The 23,531-nt window shown below is 43.5% G+C and overlaps 1 long non-coding RNA gene across 1 annotated transcript in view; it reads right to left on the bottom strand.

The window, feature by feature from the left end:
* Positions 1-19,962, bottom strand: part of LOC134494482 (uncharacterized) — a 99,038-nt gene extending 79,076 nt beyond the window's left edge. The window contains exon 1 of the long non-coding RNA XR_010067677.1: positions 19,572-19,962. This is a non-coding gene — a long non-coding RNA (uncharacterized LOC134494482). The remainder of the gene's footprint in view (positions 1-19,571) is intronic.
* Between the last annotated feature and the right edge of the window lie 3,569 nt (positions 19,963-23,531).

Raw genomic sequence — 23,531 nt, 5'->3', positions numbered from 1 at the left:
GAATCTCACATACAACCAGGAGAGGAGAAAAAGCTGTAACATGGAACAGGAGATGCTTCAGAGGAGAAACAAGCCATAAAAATAAGGACATCCCTGCACCGCAAACCCATACAGATTTCATTAACTGTTCAAATTCTCAGGTTGTGCTATAAACGCTGCCTGGGAAATACAGTTGTTTGAAATACCCTGTCTCCCTTGGAGAAATACTCCTTTGGATTCCCCAGAAATGAGGAAAACAATCGACTTCCTGCTGGCCCATATTCTTTTCCTTAGCTTTCAAAGACAAGGGATCCCAAGGTCAGAGGTGCCTTAGAGCAGTGTTTCTCAACCTCATCAACTTTAGGATGTGGGGACTTTAATTCCCAGAATTCCCCACATCTTAAAGTTGCTGAAGTTGAGAAACACTGTCTTACAGTTGTACAAATACAGGGAACAAAGGAAAAACGAGCTGTAATTTCAGTATTCCAGAAATGAATAGACAAGGCAGACACATGGCAGATGGGTTCTACCTCTAGAAGGCTGCATTCAGACCTGCAACACAATTCATTGCCCAGAACTACTGTGGGTGGGGGAGAGGACTGAAGTCATCAATATTGAATAGTCAACTCAATATCGCAGCTCAGAATCCTATTTTCTTCAAGCAGTTTGTGCAATATAAAGGTTTTTAATCTTGGGATAGAGAAGTGACTTCTAGAGTAAACATCTAATGGCAAAGGTTGTGCTAGCTAATCAGGTCATGGAAATATCACCCTGCGTCCATTGTTAACTGTCCTCAATTGCAGGATGAACAAGTTAAGATGTTTTCTTGTCCTTAAGGCGACACAGACCATCATTTTACACTACTGGTCCAACTCACCCACAATGATTTTCTCCAATTGGTTATTACTTTTCAGATGTCATCATTTTATTTACAATCCTAACACTGCCAGGGGACTTGAAGGATGGGGTAGAGGTAGCAACTTCCCTACAAGGCAAGATTTCAGTGTGAGGCTTTGTAACCAAAGCTTTTGAGAGGAGCATGCTGGAAAGACAATATAGTGAACCAGCTAAAATACAAGACGTAATTCAGGATCTTGGGTTTCCCCAGATGCTCTCCTCTGGTATCTTTTGAATTGATTTGAATAACCAAAACTCAGTACAAAAAACCCAAAGAATTACAATGATACGGAGTATGTAAACAGAATTAAAGCCAGAGGGCTCAAATAAACCATTCTAAATTGCAATCAAGCTCCTTAACAAAGTACAAAGGACAGGTGAATGAGTTGGGAGGGATACAACCAAAATGATGCAGGTTGTACAGATAATACTCTCCCTTTCTCATGATACTGATATCCAGGATCACCAAAGAATTTCTAAGATACAGAGCAGAGCAAAGGGAACCTTGGTTTCCAATAGCCCGTGGATTTAAGTACAGGTAGTCCTCACTTAATGACCATTTGTTTGGTGATGGTTTAGACTTACAATGGTGCTAAAAAAGACTTACAACCAGTGCTTACACTTACAATCATCGCAGCATCCCTGAAGCTACTTGATCACAATTTGGGCGCTTGGCAACTGGTTTGCATTTATGACCATTGCAGCATCCCTTGGTCACATGATTGCCATTTTTGACCGTCCAGGCTGGCTTCTGGCAAGCAAAATCAATGGGGAACTGCATGATTCACTTAACAACTATGTGGTTTGCCTAACAATCACAGTGATTCATTTAATGACCGCTGCAAAAAAGGTTGTAAAATTGCGTCAGATTTGCTTAATGACCGCTTCGCTTAGCAACGGAATTCCAGTCTCAATTGTAGTAGTCAAGCAAGGATTACCTGTACTGTGTGGAATCTGCTATCAAATTTGGAGATGGCGACCACCAAGCCTAACTACTCTTCAATGGTGCATTAACAGACTACTCAAAGTAGGCTGTAATGGGGCAAGGGGAGAATAAGGGGAGTAGAGAGTGCCCCTCTCCAGGGATACCAAGAAGGCAATCCCTATTTCATGTCCATTTCAGGCACAGGAGGAAAAAAGAGAGGAAAAAAGAGAGGGCTGAGATCATTGTAGTAGGAGCCAAGGAGGTTCCAACACGTCCTTTGCTTCCCCACCAGCTGCTGGGAACTAGTGTGGGAATACGGCCAGGGAATTCCCTGACCTACCACAGCATAAGAGCTTAGCTTCCTTGAAAAAAGCTCTTTGTTTTTAATGCTCTATAAGTGATTTACATCATGCATAAAAATGATGGCTGCTGAGTACAGAGAGAGAGAGAGTGTTGTTCAGCCAACGAAGGATTTTTGGCTTGAAATCCACAATTATGGACAATCCTCGCGCCCCCACAGCCCCTGTTTGGCATTGCACTGCCTTTTCGAGAGAAGTACAGTTTTGCAATTCAGCGCCACCGCCTTGCTTTCACTTAAATGAGGTCATGAGACTGTGGTCATACCATTTGCTCAACCCAGTTTGGCTACATTCTGACCATCCAGGGGAAGAGACATGGAGGTGGCAAGCCTAACAGAACGCTTGATATACATGTATTTAACATAATGAATATTAAATTTCATAGACAGAGAGTTTGCTTTTCAAAGATTAAGCCTCTGGTTTTCAGCAACACTGACCAAGTGTTTTGGGGGGTCCCCCCTCTTTCCTGGAACATGTCCAAGATGCCAGTTTAATTTATTGTGTGGCATTCAGCAATGAAGCATGCAGGCCAAATAACTCACGTCCTCTAAAAACACAGGCGCCTCTCCTTTAAAGCAGTATTCAGCCCCTGGCAAAAGCAACTTCCAAGAGTTGGAAGGTCAGACTGAAGAAGGGACCAAAATTCCACCCACCTCCCACTTTCCAAAACCAAAGTTACCCTAATTAACCCTGGGGTGTAGCAACTCAGTGTTGCTTGCATCTCTTCATTGTAAGAGCCAGCTTGAATAGCACTCCTTTTTACTTAAAAAAATAAAAAAGACTAATGTGTTTTTTCTCCCCCTCCAGATCCATTGAAACTACAACTCCCAGAATTCTCCTAAACCATGCCAACTGGTCTTCCTTGAAACTGCAATCCCATCATACCTGGAGGGCACCAAGTTGGGGAAAGCTGGTGTAGAATATCTTTGCAAAGGGCTTCCCAACGTGGCAAAGCCACATCCTACCAAAAGACAGAGAACTAGTATTTCTGGCCAAACAACCCCATGCTGTGTCCTTCCTGAGAATATTTAGGGGAGAAATCCACTTTTCTTAAAGGGGTCTAACAGCGTAACCTATACCTGTCTATTCAAAAATCATTCTCACTACCTTCCACTGAGCATTCTCCCAGGAAAGGTTAAACTGGTAGCTTAAATTGTTGAAGATTTGTCTGTGGAGTGCCGTGAAGAATGGAATCTCCGCAAGAAATAAAACCAGAACTGATTCCCAGGAAAATACTGGGAATTCAGGATTTTGACTACTTCTGCAAGCCATCGTTCCACATTACGCTGCTCAGTGAGGCAGACCGCTTGCACAGGACGTTTAATAGACAAGCCTGAAGGAGTGCAATGTTTGCTCTTAGCTAGAACATACAAGGTAGACAGGTCCCTTCCCATCATTTCTGCTTCTCTGGGAACTCTCCTCTGACCAGAGACACTTGGAAACCTCCTCAGAAATTCTTTCACCTCACAGAAAGGAAGCCAGGACAAGTCAAACAAGTTTAAGAAAAAAATAGTTTGCACGTGGAGACCTTTAATGACACCGGGATTCGGCTTTGATGACAACTGTGTTCCTGATTTATGGAGAACTAGCAGGACAAATTTGAGCTTCCTTGTCCCCAGTCACTCCCCATGTGGAACAAATTGTTTTGAAAATTTAATTCTTACTCATCATTCCTCTCGATCAGGGGTAGGAAGTGGTGAGAGTGAGTCAGGCTGAGTCAATTAAAAAAAGCAAAGGTCCGGATACTTTAATAGTTCACCAGCAATGCCCTAGGATCAAGATCCTTAGCAGCTGTACAGCGATACTAAATGCACACACAAACGGAAGCATTTATCACGGGCATTCCAGCCAAATTCCATGTAGTGCAAGCTATACGTAACCTTCTAAGGCATTTTCAGTAACTGAACAAAAGTCAGAGACTCGTTTTTATTCAAAGGGACAAAACCAGAGCTTTCCAGAAACAAAAGAAAGATCCTGCTCAACAGTATTGATTTGCAAAACCAGCAGTTTCAGAAGGGGTTGGGAAAATGCCTGGAATTCCTCAGTTAGAAAGTGAATAAGGAATGAAGGATCGTGAATTTCATCCTCTCTGTAATTAACACTGGTATTCCCCCTGCCCCCCAAATTTTTAAAAAGACTTTGAGCCCCCAAATTATTTTGCCCTGATTCCCTTAGGCCAGCATTTAGCACTACAGGAAAAAGAGAAAATTGCATTCCACCTGTGAGAAGGGGGGGGAAAGCAATGTTGTTTTTGCAAGGCCTACAATAGAACAGAACTTGCTTTTTCAGTAACTTGCCAACTGAAGCTTGCTTTCTAGTAGCTAGGCTTGCTTGTCAGTATATTGAGGATGTGGAATATGTGGTATGGGGAAACAGGAGACTGTATCTCCATAAGGGCAGGTATAAAGGAAATAAGCTGCCTAACCGATGCTGAAAACATGCTCGACACCAGTTCTAGCGAACTTTGTGGTCAGACACGACCCCGACCTACTTACTCCAAGGGGGCTAGCTGCCTTATAAGGAAAAGAATAAATAAGGGACTGGGGGAGGTAAAAAGTGAGGAATGGGAGATATAAACAAAGGCGGGACTTCCTGCAGAATCTAAGGCGTCTCGGATAGGCTGTGAACTCCCAAGTACCTATCCAATGGGGAACAGGAGGAGGGATTTCACTGGCCGGGGCAGGGAATAAAACTGCATGCTTTGTGTGAAGGGGTGTGCCTATTTTGGCTGGGCACCCGTCCTTGCAAGAACGTCAATAAAATCTTTTTGCTGCTTCTCAAGACTTTGTCAAATTCATTCCATAAGGGACTTTTCCCACACACCCACCTAGATTTTATCAAATGGAGCACATTTGATTAAATACTACATGGCACAGAGTTTAGGAAGGGACTGTATTACAGATTTCTTGCCCTCCCCTCCCCACCCTCCCCACATAGCATATCTTCCCATGAGAAAATATTCAAAACTGCTCTTGTGCTGCCCCTGCAATCCCAGGCCCCAAGAGTTGCTGTTAAATTTTAAAAGTGCAAACTATCCTCTCAACTATCTTCAGATTCAGATTCCATTCGACTCCCACAATTTCCCTCTTTTGATTTCTACCAAAGTGGATAGGATAGAACCAGTCAGAAACTTCCTTGCCTTGGCAAAATCTTCCATTTTTGGAAAAAGCTAAGACCTCACCCTTCATGGATGGAGGGGAAACCAAAGTAAAGCACCAGGTGTGAGAGAGATCAGGGGCTGGAAGCCGTGTAGCTGAAGTTGGCACGAGGACTTCAGTCTTGTTTTTGCTCCAAGCTTCTTTTTCCTGGCAATGTGAGGTGTGGCCCACACATGAATTCAACATCAAGGATTGCCTTTTTTGTGCAAAGGTGGCTTCACAACTCCAATACGGCCCATGAAGGAAGACAGGAAAGTCTTCCCATGTTATATGTAACTAATCCATGGATTTCCAAGCGACATGGTGTGACGAAGGCCTCCAAGTTGGGCGGCTTTTCAAAGTCAGACATTTTCACCAAGAAGGTCTAGGCCTCACTAGTAATCATGATGGAGAACCACAAATCTGTGCTTTGAGGCACTATATCATTGAATGCTAGTTGCTAGCTAAACAGAAATTGCCATGACTTCTTGCCCCCAACATTTAACAGGATAGCCTTCCTTGTCATCCTCCCAAATTCCCAACCAGCCAATGAAGCCCAACTTCTGGAATTACAGGAGAAGAAAAACTTATTTCTCCATAGATGCATTGTTACAAATCCGCCAATATCACCTCACCTTCCTTGAAGCCTTTGAATGGAAGGAAAAGACACCCCTGCCTTGTGTCATTTTCCTTACGGTTTTTCCGCATTTTTGGCCACTTCCACCACAACCCCTGTGAAGGTGTGACAACCCGAACTGTTACATGGCCAAATAGTTTCATGCAACTTCAAGTACCATCTACTGGAATCACGTATGTCCCCAAATACGCCATTTGTTTCCAGTTTAATGCAATGTGTGAACCCAGCCCTTGGCTTATGGCTATGTGCATTCTGGGCTATGACAGCTTAATTGGCAAACCATGATTCAAAAATTGTCCATCTAGACAATCGGTTTCACTGTCAGCTCCTAAGTCTGGCTGCCACTCAGGGGTTAAGGAAATAAAGCTGTGGGGTTTCTCCTAAGACTAGCTTTGCGTGCTACACCTGTCAGCCTCACAGGGTAAACCAGAAAGGAATCACAACCATATGAGATAATTGTACTTTATTGTAAAGCTACATTGACAGAAACTTGCAAGTCTGAACACGCAATTCTGCCCCCTCACCATCTCCTTTACAACCCGAGAGACTAGAGAGGGTCTCTTATGAACCTCTTGCCCCACCCGCTGTCCAGCTGAAGGCTATGCTGTCTCTTATCTGACAGTTCCTTTGACAGCATCTCTTGGCCCAGTCTCCCAAGGACTTCCCCACATACTATCACAACACCCCATCAAAGAAATTCCACATCAAACTTTGAAAAAGCCAGCAAAGGGTTAAGCCAGCAAGCTAAGGTAAGATTCTCTGCAGTGAACAGAGAACAGCAATTATGGATATAATCCAGTATCAGCAACCAAAAGCCAGAATCGGCTAAGATTTTGGCAACCTCCTCTCTGACCAGCAGCATCTGCTAAGAGAGCAACAGGGGTCAGACTGATGTAAGCAGTGTTGTGTCATTGCGATGTGAGCCTCACCCCTTTGGTACACATGTTGTGATGCTGCACACACATACAAACATGGCTTTCATCATTCAAAGAAATCAGAAAGATCCCACAGCCTCTGACATCTTGAGCAATTTCACTGTTTCCATCCCAAATCCAGTGAGATTTCCAGCAAAAAGGCTGAACTTTTTAAAAAGCTCTTTGTATTTTTCAGGCTTTATTTATTCATTCATTCATTCAATTTGTCCCCGCCCATCCCCTCCCGTTGGGGGACTCTGAGCGGTTTACCATAATTAAAACAATAACCACACAATAAAGCATACAAATATAAATTATTCTAGTAAATACATATAAATAAGAGTAAAAAAATAAGGAGTCCAAGTGGCAGAAGAATGTAAACCAGTCCATATGTGGGAGGAGCGGTCTAAAGCAGCCATCCCCATGTAGATCTTATAGGACATCTTTAGGTAAAGGTAAAGGTTTCCCTTGACGTAAAGTCCAGTCGAATCCGACTCTAGGGGGCGGTGCTCATCTCCGTTTCTAAGCCTTGGAGCCGGCGTTGTCATAGACACTTCCGGGTCATGTGGCCAGCATGACGACTCGGAACGCCGTTACCTTCCCGCCGAAGCGGTACCTATTGATCTACTCACATTTGCATGTTTTCGAACTGCTAGGTGAGCAGGAGCTGGGATTAACAACGGGAGCTCACCCCGCCGCGCGGTTTCGAACCGCCGACCTTCCGATCGACAGCTCAGCGGTTTAACCCGCAGCGCCACCGCGTCCCTCTAGGACATCTTTAGTAGATACAATAATAGCTGGGACATTAACATCTTACATGCCCCATCTATGAAGCCCCACGCAACTGTCTGTCTAAGAACAATTTCAAAGAACAACACAGCCTCTTGATTAGCACGGAAGGGATATTACAAACATGAAACTTGTAAAACCTCAATCATAAACTTGCTTTTCAAAGTAAGCTTCAAGATATTCTCAGCCATGCATTTTTCTCCCTGTCCTTCCACCTTTAAGACTGGGGCTTTGACGCAAAGGTGCATGGTTGAAATTCTTCAGCAGGTGTAGACGCAGGAGGAAATGGGGCGAAATGCTCAGAACGATCCTCTCTCAATTTTAAGTCTCCAGCAAAATGTGTCTAAAAACTATCACACGTCTAAAATATGTGATGAGCTAGACTGCAAGTGTCGTGACCTTCAAGGAAACTGAAATAAGCTGCAGGCATCTACAGAACATACCATGTTGCTCAACGCCAGACTGTGTAAGCGCACAACGATAAAAGATGCCATTAAAACTCTGAAGCAAAGAATTCTCCCATGGAATGTGGCTGGCCTATGCGATAATATCTAAAATAGTAAAAAGGCGTTATTTTATTTTTATGTTTAACTAGAACAGGGAGAGGGAAAAGTAAGTATTTTCCACTTTCCTTAAATTCTTTCTAGTTGATTTTACTGCTTTATTTAGTGTTGCCTGCTTTAATTTTTTAGTTTCACTGTTAAGCTGATTCTCACAAAATACTGACTCATTAGTGTTAACATTTTCCATTCCTAATATCCTTTTTAGCTAGAATTCCTTGTATGTACGTTTAAAAAAAAAAATACTACCGATCTAGCCTACAGATCTATGGTTATGTGTGTCTCCTGATTTGTTTTGTGCTGGTTAATGACGGTAATAAAGGTAATGATGGTTTTCCACTTTCATTCTGCAGATTCAAAAGAAACAGCCCTATTCATTTCAGCTAGTATAACATTCCGCTGAATTGCGTCCAAAACTAAAAAAAGGCATTTCCTTCTGTGCCATAACTAAATCAAATATTACTTCATATTCTTCTGATGTTTAAATGAATATATGAGTTGTTTTTTAACCATTACCCGACTCACCTCTTTGTAACACTGACCTTGCGTCACACTCTCTCAGCTCAACTCACCTCACAGGGTTGTTGTTGTGGGGAAAATGGGAGGAGGAAGGAGTATTAGGTATGTTCCCCGCCTTGAGTTATTTATAAAAATAATAAGGGCAGGATGAAAAATCTAATAATTAGTAAAAAAAATTCCAGCACAGCCAAGAGCTAAAAGATATGCTAACCCATATTTCCCGAGCTTGTATACACCAAAACCTGCTCTTTTTAAGTTTTCCTGCTGGAGTCTTCAACTCAAAAATTCCATAAAGAAGGCTGTATCAGGGGAAGGTTACCCGGACATACATTCATTAAATGAAATGAACGTTAAAAGTGTAGAACATTTTGGGAACATTTTGTTTAATGTACATATATATGACAAAGAGAGAAAAATCACAAAAGGATGTGGAAACAGGCCAAAATGAATTGAATGCTGGGCAAATTAGAAACTGAGTGAAGCTATATCAATCAATTTGTATAACTTTAACAGTATGTTTACCTCTCAATTCCCAGTGAATTATTTAAAAGCGCAGATCCCAATATAGGTTCCTCTTACATTTAAATCGAGTACTTGACCCTAAATAATTTAGGACCCATGGCTAATTCAGAAATAATTATGGGAATTGTCTGATTAAGTCTTCTCACTATAGCTGCTTCAGTCAAATACGTAAAAATGTGTACAGGTAGTCCTTCTTTAGTGACCGCAGTTGGGACCAGCAACTCAGTTGTTAACTGAAGTGATCACCAAGTGAAACCGCAGCTATGCTTATGATCTTACTTTTTACAGCTCTCCTTTGCTTTACAGACCTGCAAAGGTCATAAATGCGAGGATTGGTCTCATAGTTATTTTTTCATCACCATCGTAACTGTAAATGATCGCTAAATGAGACAGTTGCTAAACGAGGACTACCTGTCACAGTATTCTTCCCAAAAACCCGAACAGTGGAACAAAGATACCACTTCATATGGTTTACATCAGTCTCTACTGCAGAGTAGAAGGATTACTTCATCAGCAAGGAAACAAGCAACTATCAACAAGGTCCACAAAGAAAGTACATCATCATGATACAACTGTGACTGGTTCCATCCTTCTTGCAAGGTATCAATTCCCTGCTCAAAAATCGCAGACTGTCAGCTTTCTTCCATTCCTATCATGCCACTATACAAGAACTTAAATCTGTTGGCAAATCCAGCCATTGTGGCCAAAGAGGGGTTTTCCTGGGAACCTTCGAAGACTTCTATTCCAAACAGAGCTAGCTGCAAATATGAGAAGGAGCACCAAGTATCCACCACGATCCCTCCACTCCTAGTAAGCTTACAAGACATATAAGCAAAAGCAACCGCCAATATCCCAGCATCGGGATTTAGATTTTTCATGATGCACAATGCCAGAGTTGCAAGGTAAGACTGTGTCGAGAAGCCAAAGTCAAGTTGGTGCTGCTGTTGTCATATATGAACCTTTCTCTGCACTTTCACTTCCATCAATTGCAAAGTCATAGAACCATAAACTTGAAAGGGCCTTAGAAGTCATTTCGTTCAACTCCCTGCTTGGCACAGGATCTCAGACCAGATAACCATCCAGTCTGGGCATGAGGACCTCCAGGGAAAGGGTATATAACACTTCATGAGGCAATCTACTCCAATGTCTTTCTATCCTTGTTGAACTATGATGAAATCCTTTCTAATGAATACGGAATTTCTTTCTTTCTTGATCTGATCCCACTAGAACTTGGAGCCACCCAAGATTCAGGACAAGCTGAAGGAGGCTCTTCTTTGTACTGCATATCGCAAATATGCATCCACAGATAGTGTTTATGGCCATCATCTTGGGCGGCTACAAAAAGAAGCAGGACAAACTTGTTGAAGGGAAGGGTATAGTGACACTACATTCACTACAGCTACGCATTACTTCCAATATCAGAAGCAGCATCGATTGTTAAAGAACCCCAAGCAGGAGAGTGCCAATGTTCACACCTTGCTTATGATTTCCCAGGGACCTCTGACTGGCCAAAGAGCACCTAGATGGGCTTTTTGCCTGATACATTATGCCTCTTCTTATGGGGATGGTATACGTAAGAAGTGAAGAATTTCATGCAATTCCTGGTGGGAAGGTAAGGGCAACAGTAATCAAAGCCCATGTTGCACACATGTATGGACCCAGGATTATTCAAGTTTTTCTTCCACATTTCAGGGAAGGGGCTATCTTGGTTTGTTTCCTAAGATATCTTAGGCCTTACTTCTTTGTCTCCTGCCTCAAATGACAGGAAACCATGCCTCTGCTTTTTAGCAGTTGTGGTGATGGGACCTCAGGAGAAGAGATTGCCATGAAGCCCCAGCAGCTTCCAAAACCACAGAAAGCTACAACTGTTCCTCACGCAGTGGACTAAAGAGTAGTATTTAATACCAACATCAATACGTCCATAGTCTGGCCAATGCTGATGCAAAGAAGGGTGAAATTAAACCTAGGAAATCACTTGGATTTTATATTTATTTACATTGTATCTTATATTGGTAATTTGTTTGTTTTTATCGGATTTTCATGTTTATTGTTGTGGTGCGACGTTTATTGTAAACCACCCAGAGTCCCTCTTGGGGGAGACAGGCGGTAACAAAATTTGAATAATAAATAAAAAAATAAAAATAAATTTATCCAAGCAAAGTTTATGCAAAAGGAGCCGGTCTCCAATCATCAGCACTCCTCTCTGAAAGGCTCTGAAACACACTTAACGTTCTGCTTTCAGCTAAGGAAGTCCCCTTACTCCCATGATAAAATGCGTCTTCATCTAGATGTTGTGGAGCGATCCCCCTTGTCCTTCGCAACTGAGCACACTGGCTAGGGAGCCGCAATTCAACATCATCTTGCCCATTAGTGCTTGGCTAAGTCAGCCTAAATCCTGAAGAGATTCTGAAGAGGCGCCAACGCCTCTTGCAAAGCCAGGGAAAACCGTATTAATTAAAGTCCTTTCCTCAGTCCCAAAATTCAAGCCAGGTCACTGGAGAAGACAGTTTCTCCGGCATTCAGTGAAGTCTGATATGTTGTGTCTGCTGCACTGCGCCCTTCTTAAAAACAGGCCAGCAGCCCACAAACACTCCACAGGGAACAGAGCTGAAGTGACAAGCATCCACAGCACCCGGCGGGAGACGGGGAAGGGAGGCCCCACCAAGGTTACCCGTCTCACATTCATCTTCTCTGCTTTCCTTGCCGCTGAGGACTTCATCCATGCACAGGGAGACTCCACATGCTTTTCTCAAATACAGCCCTGCAAGGGGGTGTGGAAGAAGAACACTCATTTATATCGAACATTGCACAAGCCTGTGGCACTGGGTATTCTTCCCCATCACCACCACCTCTTCCACAATCCCCAAAAGCTTCTCCATGAAATCAGCCCCTTGAACAGGCTGTAGCAAGAGAAGAGGAGAACTGCTTGAACAAACCTTGTCCAGCTTATGAACTCCATTCCTTTCCTCTCCCCGGAGCCCAGCAAAATGCGGTCACAGAAGCCCGCACAACCGCTCAGCTGTGGGGAACACCTATGCGTCAATGAATGTGTGTGCCCGGGGTTGTGTGGGCGCTGCCTTCAGCATTTCTGGAGAGTCATATATAAACCCAAGTCTCGGTCAATTCTGTTTACCAAGGCTGTTTAAGCTGCAGCTTATCTGATTTGGATGGGTTCCATAGGCAAATAATAATAACAACAGTAAAAATTTTCAAGTTTGCTCTGGCTCATAAGGTAATTCGGAGAGGAAGGGGGGGAAAAGGGACATGCAAGACCAAAGGACATTCTGTTTTTCTCCTATCCCATTTGGCTTGGAAAGTCCACTTCAGAGATCCCACCGATGCAATGAAGGGAGACAAAAATGTTTCGCTATTGATGGATGATTGTCCAACCAAGGCTGTCATACTCTGAACACGGATCTTCCTGGTACTGAAGGGGAAGAGCACAGCAGGGGGATCACAGCAGTCGTTCAAATACTTCCAGTTCAGTAGCCATGATCTGGCAACAGTTCACTCACTTTCTTTGCATTACCAGCAGTTAACAGACGAGTTAACACTCTGCACGCAGATATGCCAAACAACCCTGGGCCTGAAATGAGGATCAACCTTCTGGAATACAACTGTGTGTCTTCCCTTGGTTGGCACAATTTATTCTGTTCATTATGCAAGGAAACAAGGAGCAATGTGTGTTTTTTCAAATTTTATGTCAAGGAAAGGAAGGGGGGAGAGAGGGAGACCACTGACCACCTCTGGCCCTTCATTTTGGCTTTCTATGAGTACAGGATAGATTAAAGCTTTATTCTGGACAATGTTCAAAGCAGGACTATATTCACATGAAAGGAAGGGCTGCTTTTTCCTAATTAATTTATCAATATAAGGGAATGAGGTCCTATTGTTCTGAGAATATGGCCACAAAGCAAAGTGATTTTTTTCCTCAGTGTAATCTTCCTTTGATAATGATGATGATGGGTGCGTGTACAGAATCCTCCTAAACTGGGGATTGTCTTCTTTTAAGTAAGGGCATAACAGTAAGCTTGATGGCCATATCCACCAAGTGCATACAGGTAGTCCTCGCTTAACAACCATTCATTTAGTGATGGTTTCGCATTACGATGGTGCTGAAAAAACCGACTTACAACCGGTCCTCACAAAATCATCACAGTGTCCCTGCAGTCACATGATCACGATATGGGCGCTTGGCAACCAGTTCACATTTATGACTATCGCAGCAACCCATGGTCAAGCGATCGATTTTTTCAACCTTCCCAGTCGGCTTCTGACAAGTGAAATCGATGGGGAACTGTGTGACTCTCTTAATGACCATGTGGCTCACTCAACACCCGCTGTGATTTGCTTAATGGCCTCTGCAAAAAAGGTCATAAAATCAGGTCAGATTCGCTTGACTGCTTCGCTTAGCCACCAAAATTCCAGTCTTAATTGTGGTCATTAAGCAAGGACTACCTGTATAGTACTCCACAATCCACAAACTTTAAGGAAAGCATTTTCCAGCACCTGGTTGGTACCCCAAAAGAAATCTCCAGATTTTAGGAACCCACACTGCATAATGTGATGGCTACACTTTAGCACTGCAAGCTCAAAAAGGCTATGGAGGGTTCACCTCTACCACACCCCTGCAATTTAATGACCAGTGCACAGGTCTAGCTGAAGGAGCAGAATCACATTTGACCCAGATGTCTTAGCTTTTCAGTATTTGCTGATGTCCCTATCGTATGAATTTATTCTGCCCAGCCTTATAAAAAGGCTCACACACATACAAATTGCTGTGCATGCAATACAGGTACATCCAGAGACAGAGCCACAGTGGCACGCTATTTTTTTCCCCTGTATCCAAACAGAGCCCAATGACACCACTAAAAGAGATTAAGGGGAAGACTAAACTGCGTCGGATGCTGGAAATAATGACAGGAGCTTTCATCAGTGAAAACAAGATTGCCCATGATGACCAGAGCCTCTGATCTTCTGCACAGTGAAAGACACTTATTACAGAGATGTATTTTTTCTTCTTTTTACCCTTTTTAAAACTATAATCTGTCTTAAACACAAACAGTAGAAGCCATCACTTTCAAAACACTTGATTTCTCTGGATCTCCAGGGATAAGTGGATGGTGGTTGTTTTTTATTGTTGTGGTTGCTCTTTTTCGGAAACATATTTTGGACTCTACGCATGACCATCTGCCTGGAGACCACAGAGTCGCAGAAATAACGGGCTGCCAAAACCTTGGCCCAAGACTCAGGAGCAGGAGGCTGTTCTGCTCTGCTCTGCTCTGCAAACCAGCCACTGTCTGCTAGTGAGTCTTGCCAAAAAAGTCTTAACCAGAAATTACCCTCCCAAGCCAACAACCCATTCAACCTCAGTGAGTCCCAGCTGACTCTTCCCATTTTAACCCCTGACACATCCAGGCCAACAGTCTCCCACTGGGTCATCAGAGTCTGCTCTCCCTGCAGAGATGACAGAACCCACATCCTTCCCAGCTTATGTTGGTGTGCCGGCTGGGGGTCAGCAAGGCTGCAGTCCAGGATACCCTAAAGGGATGGGGAGACTGTCTGAAAAAAGCTATTTGTCTGCTTGACTTTGCGGGTCATTCTCAACTAGGTGCATACAAGCGTGTAGCTCCTTGTTTCAAACATCTGCATAATGCCCTTCAAAACTACGACACTGTCCCAGGGAGCCTCACAGCAGAAACCCATCATCCATATCTACCCATATGCAACTTTTCATTCACACTGCAGTTATCATTGTATGCTAACCGAGGGCATCCTGTGTCCCAAGTTTGGTATTTAAGTGTTTAAAGCGCCAAGAAATCCAGACCTGATACAAATGCCAAGGTAGTTGCAGCATTTTTAACTTGAAGTCTTTGTATTTTTCTACAATAGGTAGCAGTCACTATTGTCTTCCATATATCCTGAAAGTGACACAGAATTGCACACAGGCAAGAAGAAATTAGTACACATTTTGTATATCCATCCCTAAGTCCTTCTCTCCCTTCCCCTTTCCTTTAGCAGCAATGCTTCTAGCAGGCAATAAGTCATCTAATGCCACTTAACATTGTAAGTAGTGCCATCACCCTACCACCTAGGGCTTAGCCCCAAGGATTAAATTAAACTTCTGAGTCAACAAGCCTACTCCAACACAGAGCTTTCCAGATTCCTGAAACTCCAGAAAATTCCCAGCTGGTGTATCTGTTACTGGAGAATTTTAGGAGTGAGAATCCCAACCTATCGGAAAGGAAGGAGGGAAGATTGGAAGAATGCATGCATATGATTAATCCTACTGAAAAAAAAAGCAAGACTTAACTTTTGTTTGAACGTTCCCCATTTTGGACTGTCTGTAAAAAGGCAAACAAATGTGCAGGTTAGTAACTACTGCCAAATTAACTACAAGGTTACTACCAAGAAAGGGGAGGAGAAGAACAAATGAAGGATGCACTGCTCTCTGCCTCTGTTAACAATAAGACTTGGATTCTGCAATGACAGGTTGGGCATTCAGGATGCACAAGAGCAAAACCTATGGAACATTTTATTTTACTTTACCCGTGACTCATTAAAGCAGCCACTTCTCTTGGAAAGCTACACAGCTGCTTCCCATAAGCGCCTCTGTGTGGGCATGCACAAGAGACAACACTTCGACTGGAACCATCGATTTAGAGGACCACCCATCTATCCAAGGACACTCCGGGTAGCAAACAAAACCAGGCAAAAACGAAATTCTCCATTAAAATTCAACAAAAGCAAAACAAGTCAAGGTCCAACACAATCTCCATAGCCAACAATCACCCATGCCCTGAGCTCCTATCAGTCACTTAGTACAAGATAAGACCACTGGCTACTACTCGTGACACCTAAATGGACCGGAGACACTCAGAGAGAAAAGGAAAAGCAGATCTAGTTATCTTCACAATTTAGAATACAAGAATGAAAGTTAAGCAGGGAAGGAGACTCTTGCAATCTGCCCATGGCTCTCTTCATAGCTGAGTGAAGGACAACTCAGAATGAGTTGGCAGAGATAGAACTACCTCAACAGTTAAGAATTCAGCAGCTTCCTCACCCAGAGGGCAAATTCCACACTTTGTGGGTCTATGCTAAAAGTGAAAATTCCACAACAGAGGAAATGATAAAGTTACAGCGATAAAACAAATGCCAACAGCTGTACAGTAGCTTCCTAACCAAAATGGCATTTCCTCACAAGCCTTGTAATAAACGAGTTGCAGAGTACAGGAAAAAATATATTATTTCCCTGAACTCTGCGTTTTTATATGTGTCTTTTAATCCAGTATTTTTCTGACTTATGAAGAAGGTAAGACAGAATGGAAGCACATGCAGAGAGAGCTCCTTGTAACTAACATCAAGTCTATTTCCATGCAATGTGAAAAGGCAAAAAAGGTCTAACAAAGAAGGGGTGATAGATGAAAACATAGATTAAAACACAGAATAAAAGGCTGCAGTGCACAGACATTTCAGAAATGATAAAATGAAGAATTTGAAAGTAAGCATTGGCTACTGGTATCCATATACAATCTGGCCCTTTTGCCTCAGTGACAAACATCTGACACTGCTTATTGTTCTTGGTTGGTTTCATATTAAGGCATGGCTCCTCAAGACTTTGGGGTTGGGAATACCCTTGGAACTTGGGGAATAAGACATGGGGACTCACACAGAATGGCTGCCTGGTGCATGAACGAGCTCAGTCACAAAACGTTCTGTTCGGTTCTATTCGTTTTAATTTTTATTTTTATTTTGATAATTTTAATTTTGTCAATTTTAATTTTGATAATTTTAATTTAAATGTATTAGCCACCAATTAATTCCAATGGACTAATCGTGCAAACATTAAAAGGGGGCACCTGGTAAAGCACAATGAATGTACAAGCAAAGCAGCCTCGACTCATTAAAGCAACCACTTCTCTTGGACAGCTTACACGGCTGCTTCCCACAAGTGTCTCTCTGTGTGAGTCTGTGCAAGAGACAACACTACCACCGGAACCATCAACGTGCCTTTCAAAGGCAGCAGAGGTGGGCAATATGCAGCCCTCTGCATGGTGGTAAATAAAAACCTCAGAGAGATTTGTCACAATAACCAATGACCAGAGAAACCCAGATCTGGAAGTGCAGCAACACTGCAAAGGTCTGTAATCGTGCTTTTAGACATCAATATGTATTAAGTACTCAAAACTAAGGCTGAGTTCTATGGCTCTATTCCCAGCCTAGCAAGTGAATGCAGGAGTAACCTTAAGAAGAAAATACTTTTCAGTTCCTGTGTTTGTTCCTGCTGAGCAAAAACAAGGTTCTGCTTTTTGCTATAGCCAGTTACTGCTGTTACTCATACCTTCTATACACCAATTTTGGTTTTATGCCAAGTTTCTCTCCTCCTTACTCATCCATGCATTTGGGTGAATGATTGAGCCTAACATATGCACAGCTTCCTGTATGGTGATCCTAACGCTATAATCAATCAGGCATTTTGAAAAGAGTAACTATGACCAGAGCGGAGAAAGTGATTTGGCTTCCTATTATTCATAACAAGGCAGGCCTGCCAGGTTATAAAGCCCTCCTGGACAGCAGTGGCAAGAAATAGCTAACACAAACTGTATAGTATCTTCTCAAGCACTGCCACTCTGAATACACACTCCCCACACCTATTTGCACATGCACGCAAATCAACAGAAAGAAACAAGTGGTGGTTGAAAGCATGCACGCAGTACTAACAGGAAAACTCAAAGTCCACAAGGGAAATTTATACAGGCAGTACAGGCAGTCCTCACTTAATGACCACAATTGAGCCCAGAATTTCAGTTGCTAAGCGAAGTGGTCATTAAGTGAATGACCCAATTTTACAACCTTTTGTGGTCATTAAACAAACCACATAGTTGTCGAGCGAATCATGCTGTTCCCCATTGATTTTGCTTGCCAGAAGCCAGCTGGGAAGGCAGAAAACGGCGATCGCATGACCATGGAGCGCTGCGATGGTCATAAATGCAAATCGGTTGCCCAGCACCCAAATCATGATTATGTGATTGAGGGGACGCTGCAATGGTCGTAAGCGTGAGGACCGGTCATAAATCATTTTTTCAGCACCGCTTTAAGTCTGAACCATCACTAGACAAATGGTTGTTAAGTGAGGACTACCAGCAAATAAGGGTGCACCATGCTTACATCTTCAAATGGTGCAAGAAGCATTTCTGACATCAGAACCCGGAAATGATGCGGCATTCATCCATTCTTGCTTTTTAAATTGTATATGTGACCATGCATCTAACCTTAGATGATTTACAGGCAAACCTTCGAGTATACAGGCAGTCCTCATTCAGTGACTGCCTCATGCAGCGACCGTGTGCAGTGACAACGATGATGAAAAAGTAACTTTGTGACCAATCCTCGCATTTACAACCTTCGCAGGTCTGTAAAGCAAAGGACAGCTGAAGTAAGATCGTAAGCACAGTCACGGTTTCACTTAGTGACCACTTCACTTAACAACCAAGCTGCCAGTCCCAACTGTGGTTGCTAAATGAGGACTACCTATATTTTACTACAGGAAACACAAAAAGAGGTAGTAGGTACAGAGGAAGAACCCACATCCAGCTGTTGGCACCACAGGTAAGTCAAATATCTTTTTCTCAAAATGCTGCCAAGCTGCCTCTTGGCCAAGCAAGAAACAGCATCACCATCCATGATCTACCTGTCTTGGAAAAGGCAATTTTTCTACCAATCAAAGGACGTAGCAATATGTGTTACTATGGCAGAGAGTCTGTGATATCTCACAATAACATCTTGTATTGTCCCTATCACAGTAGTGAATTCATTGGTAAACCAGTGGCTATTGATAAGCATAAGTTAGATTTTTTTCTTTTCCTTCTTAGTTTATATTTTTAGTTTGTACTTTTATTTTTTATTTTTTTAAAATATCATTAAAGATTGCTTTGCTACAAAAAATAAAGATATTAAATTCAATAATGTCAAAAAAAAAAAAAAAGAAGTAGCATCTCTATCAGCAAAGGAGGGGGGGGGTTATCAAGGAAAAAGGGATGCCACTTCACAACAGTGGCTGTAAGAGCTGATGAATGTCAACCCAATTCAGCAAAAATGAATTGTGCCGGCTCAGAGCACTGAATAGCGGGCACTGTGCAGGAAACACAGTGCTACTCAAGACACGACTTTGGGAACTGCATCAGGGCTCTTACGGTCCAGGAGCAGCCCTTGTCCTTCTTGTGACTTTCTCTCTTGACTGAGCTAGAAGATCAGGAGTGTCATGTGTACACCATTCAAGGGAAGGTCTTTTGGGGAAGAGGAAAACGTCATGAAACTTAAAATGCATACGTACCTAAGCAAGACACTCAAGCTGTGTGGAAGAGTGGGAAAAATCTCAAGTTCTGATTATTCACACTTCATTGGTTTCCAGAACGAAACCTGACCCTCGAAAAACTCCACCCCATATTCCAATAATGGTGGGAAAATAATCCATCTTCAGTGTTACAAAACAAAACAAAAATCTCTCATGGACATCAAGGATCAGGGAAGGAGGGTGGGGGAAGAACAAGAACTGCCAAAAATTTGCTGCTCCCCCCTTCTTCTGGTCAAGGCGTTTTGTCTGCAGCTGACATTCTCTGGAATCTCTGTGCGGCTTGCTAAATCCCACGGCCTTGGATATCCTTGAATGAAAGGAACAAGATGCTGAAGATGCCACAGCCATTGGATTTGCCAGAGACTGAGATGGAGACCTTGAAGAAGAAACAAATAAAGAGAGACTGTTACATCAAGCAGACACCCAAGGAGAAAAAAAGAAAGGGCAAGGGCAGAGATGGGCCACCGCTTCACTTGCAAGGCAAAACTAACTTTTCATGTTCCTTTACAACCAATGAAGAAGTGGGGGACAGTCTGATTTCTCAATTACACAATCGCCCAAAATTGCTATGCTATAGTCTTTAGCAACCTGGAGGTACTGGACCACAACTCTCGTTTTATGTATTTTCTATTTTATTTATCGCATTACTTCACTGCCCATCTCGACAAACACTCCTGATCCCCAGCCAACAAGTAGCTTCCTGGCTGGAGACAATGCAATCCAGCACATAATGTTTTGGAAAAAGCTATTACACAGCAATGAATCAGAAGACACTTGTAGCATGGGAAAGAGATAATGCAAACTCCATTTGCATTTGAAACCTACACAGTGATCTCATCTCACCACTCATTACTCTGTGCTCCTTAAAGACATAACATTGTTTTGAAAACCAAGAAACAGTTCCATGGGGGCAATCTAGGTCTGCCCCATTCTTAATGCAGGATCTACAATGCAGAATGCGATCACAACAGAAGTCATTCGGTGCCTAAGTTCCAGGGGAGGCTAGCCTATGTATCTGGGAAGCTTTAACCTGGATTCCAGCACTGAGAAAGAGGTTGGACTTGGTGGCCTCAAGGGCTGCCTCTATCTCTAGGCTTCTATGATTGCAGTTTCTCCAACAAGACAAACATCCTCAATTCAAGTGTAGGAGAGCACACCACTTCCCAAGGCAGCCTATTCCACTTCCAAAGAGCTTTAACCTTCAGAAAGGTTCTCCTAACATTTAGCTGAAAACTTCTCTTTTTGCCTCTATTTGGTATGGAAGAGAATCCAGATGACCAAATTCTCTGGGGCATATTGTCCTCCAAAGCAAACTGAAGATGTCCACCTGCAGGACCACAGTTCCGCCCCAGAGTCTGCCCAAACATTCAGTTCATGCCAGGAGAAGAGGCTGGTTGTCCACCATTTTCTGGAGGTTAAGTGGGCTGAAGCCTGGAAGTGCTGTTTTCCAGTGATGTGGCCAGCCATCTGGAATGACCTCCAGTTGCTAGACTTGTCAGTCTCCATCACTGTCCACCTCCCAGAAAAAGGTGAAGGTGGAGCTTTTCCAGAGGGCTTTGGGGGGCCTGATGTCCTGTATTTTGTTTGGGTTTTATCTGTCTTAAGCTTTTTATACTTGGGAGAACCATCCCATTTATCTTTTCTAGCCTGTGGAACATGCCATTCCCTTAGTATCTGTCCTGTCTCAAAAGTCATCATGCAAGAACTGCCCTTCTGCTGAAGCTGGAAAAGTATGTCCAGAAAGAAAACTTCGTTAGTGGTTGTCCTGCCTTCCCTGATCTGCTGCTCTCCCCCTCAAAGGCCATGACCACCAAGTTTTCTGGAAGTTGCAGCCCCAATACATCTTGGATAAGCCTGCTCATATCCAAGTTCAGCTGAAAAGTAACCCACTCATTTGGAATACAGCTCTACAAAGCAAGGTTCAACAGCTCAGAAAGATCCGTGCAGTGGTTCACTTCCTGGGTGGTAGCATCTACATGCCAGTGGCATGGCAGCACCTTGGGCATCCCTATGGGGACAGAAATGCGGGAATCTCAGCTGTGGGCTAAATGGGGAGAGAGGGGGAGGAGATACCTGACTGTATTTTGCTGCCCATTAACCTGAAGGCATTGCTTCCAGCCACAGGTGAGGCAGGGAGTGGGCCTTTTGTAACCTTGCAGAGCACTAGAGATAAGATAATCCAACCCTGTTTTATCTGCCTACACACACACTCCAAAAATGTAAAGCAGAGAGCACAGCAACTAAAATCTCTATGGAGTCGTTTCAAGGCTACATTTTTGAATAGGGTATGATTAAAATCACCTTTCTTTGCACCTTTTGTTTTCCTTACAAGGAAGGAGCAGTTCTAGCTCAGGAAAGTTTTTCATTTTTCAGAACATGCAGAAAGTAAGTTTTCGGTGCAACTTACTTCCTCGTCTGATTGCTTCACACTGAGCATCCAGTCAGGGGCATCTCTAACTTTCTTCCTCCATTCCAAATAGCCAACCTTTGGGAAACAGCAAGCTTCCTATTTTTTTCTCTAATCTAGTTTATCCAAACTCCCACAGACCACACATGCACACTTTTGAAAAATTGGAAAATGATTGCAGGGTTTATTCGTGAATAGGTAAAGATTTTTTTTAAAAAAATCTGCTCTTGGTGCAGAAATCTGCTGAATCCTCCCTGCATATCAAGTTTCCCTAAATGGTTCACTAGCTCTGCAAGAGGCATTTGCTGACTTGGGCTTGAACTAAAATAAACAAAATGGTTGGCTTGCTTTGAGGAGGGCAAATATAAAGAAACGTGTTCTACTTTGTTCCCCCAACTGCAATATCGAAAGCAATCCAGGTTATCTCTGTATCTTTCCCTGGAACACGAGACGGTTGCCCATGTAAGGGGTACGAGCAAGTACTAAGGGTATCTGAGATATTTGGAAATGAGCTAGGCATTAGGAGAAGTCAAACAGTCCAGGTAAATATCAAAATTTCTCCCATTCTGTCGTAATTTGAAATATTTCTCAGTTCCTTTTTAGGTCTTGCTCAGAGGAGTAAGTCTAGGTCTGGCCCGCGGCCCCTCCTTTGTGTGGTGCCGCAGGGTTCGGTACTCTCCCTGCTCCTCTTTAACATCTACATGAAACCGCTGGGTGAGATAATCCGTCACCACGGGATGAAGTATCATCAATACACTGATGATACTCCATTATACATCTCCATCCCGGGTGACCTAAGTGAGGCTGTGACCACACTCTCTAGGTGTCTGGGGGCTGTGGGGGTCCGGATGGGGAACAACAGGCTTCAGCTGAACCCTGGCAAGATGGAGTGGCTGTGGGTTGGGGGCTACCGAGTATCCGGGAACTTACCATCTTTGGCTCTGGATGGGGTTGCGCTGCCCCAGAGAGATGCGGTCCAGAACCTGGAGGTTCTCCTGGACTCACGACTGCTGCTCAAACAGGCAGTGGCAGCCATGGCCAAGGGAGCCTTTGCACAACTTCATGTTGTGCGCCAGCTACGCCCTTTCCTGGATCGGGAATCCCTCCGGTCACTTATGCCCTGGTCATCTCCCACATAGACTACCGCAATGCACTCTACACGGCACTACCCTTGAAGAGTATCCGGAAGCTACAGCTGGTCCAGAATGCGGCCACGCGAGCAGTCTTAGGAGCCCCTAGAAGGGCACATATAACACCTTTACTGCACGAGCTGCACTGGGTACCAGTTTGCTTCCAGGTCCAATTCAAGGTGTTGGTTATGACCTTTAAAGCCCTACATGGCATGGGGCCAGGATACCCGAGGGACCACCTCACCCCAACTGCATCAACCTGTTCCACCCAGTCTGGCAGGGAGGGCATGCTACAGACCCTGTCCATGAGAGATTGTCGATTGGCAGGGTCCAGGAGGAGGGCCTTCTGTGCCGTGGCACCCACTCTTTGGAATAAGTCACCCCCGGAGGTAAGACAGGCCC

Source organism: Candoia aspera, chromosome 3 (assembly GCF_035149785.1).
Source record: "Candoia aspera isolate rCanAsp1 chromosome 3, rCanAsp1.hap2, whole genome shotgun sequence".
Lineage (NCBI taxonomy): Eukaryota > Metazoa > Chordata > Lepidosauria > Squamata > Boidae > Candoia > Candoia aspera.
This window is presented reverse-complemented; position numbering and strand designations above follow the sequence as displayed.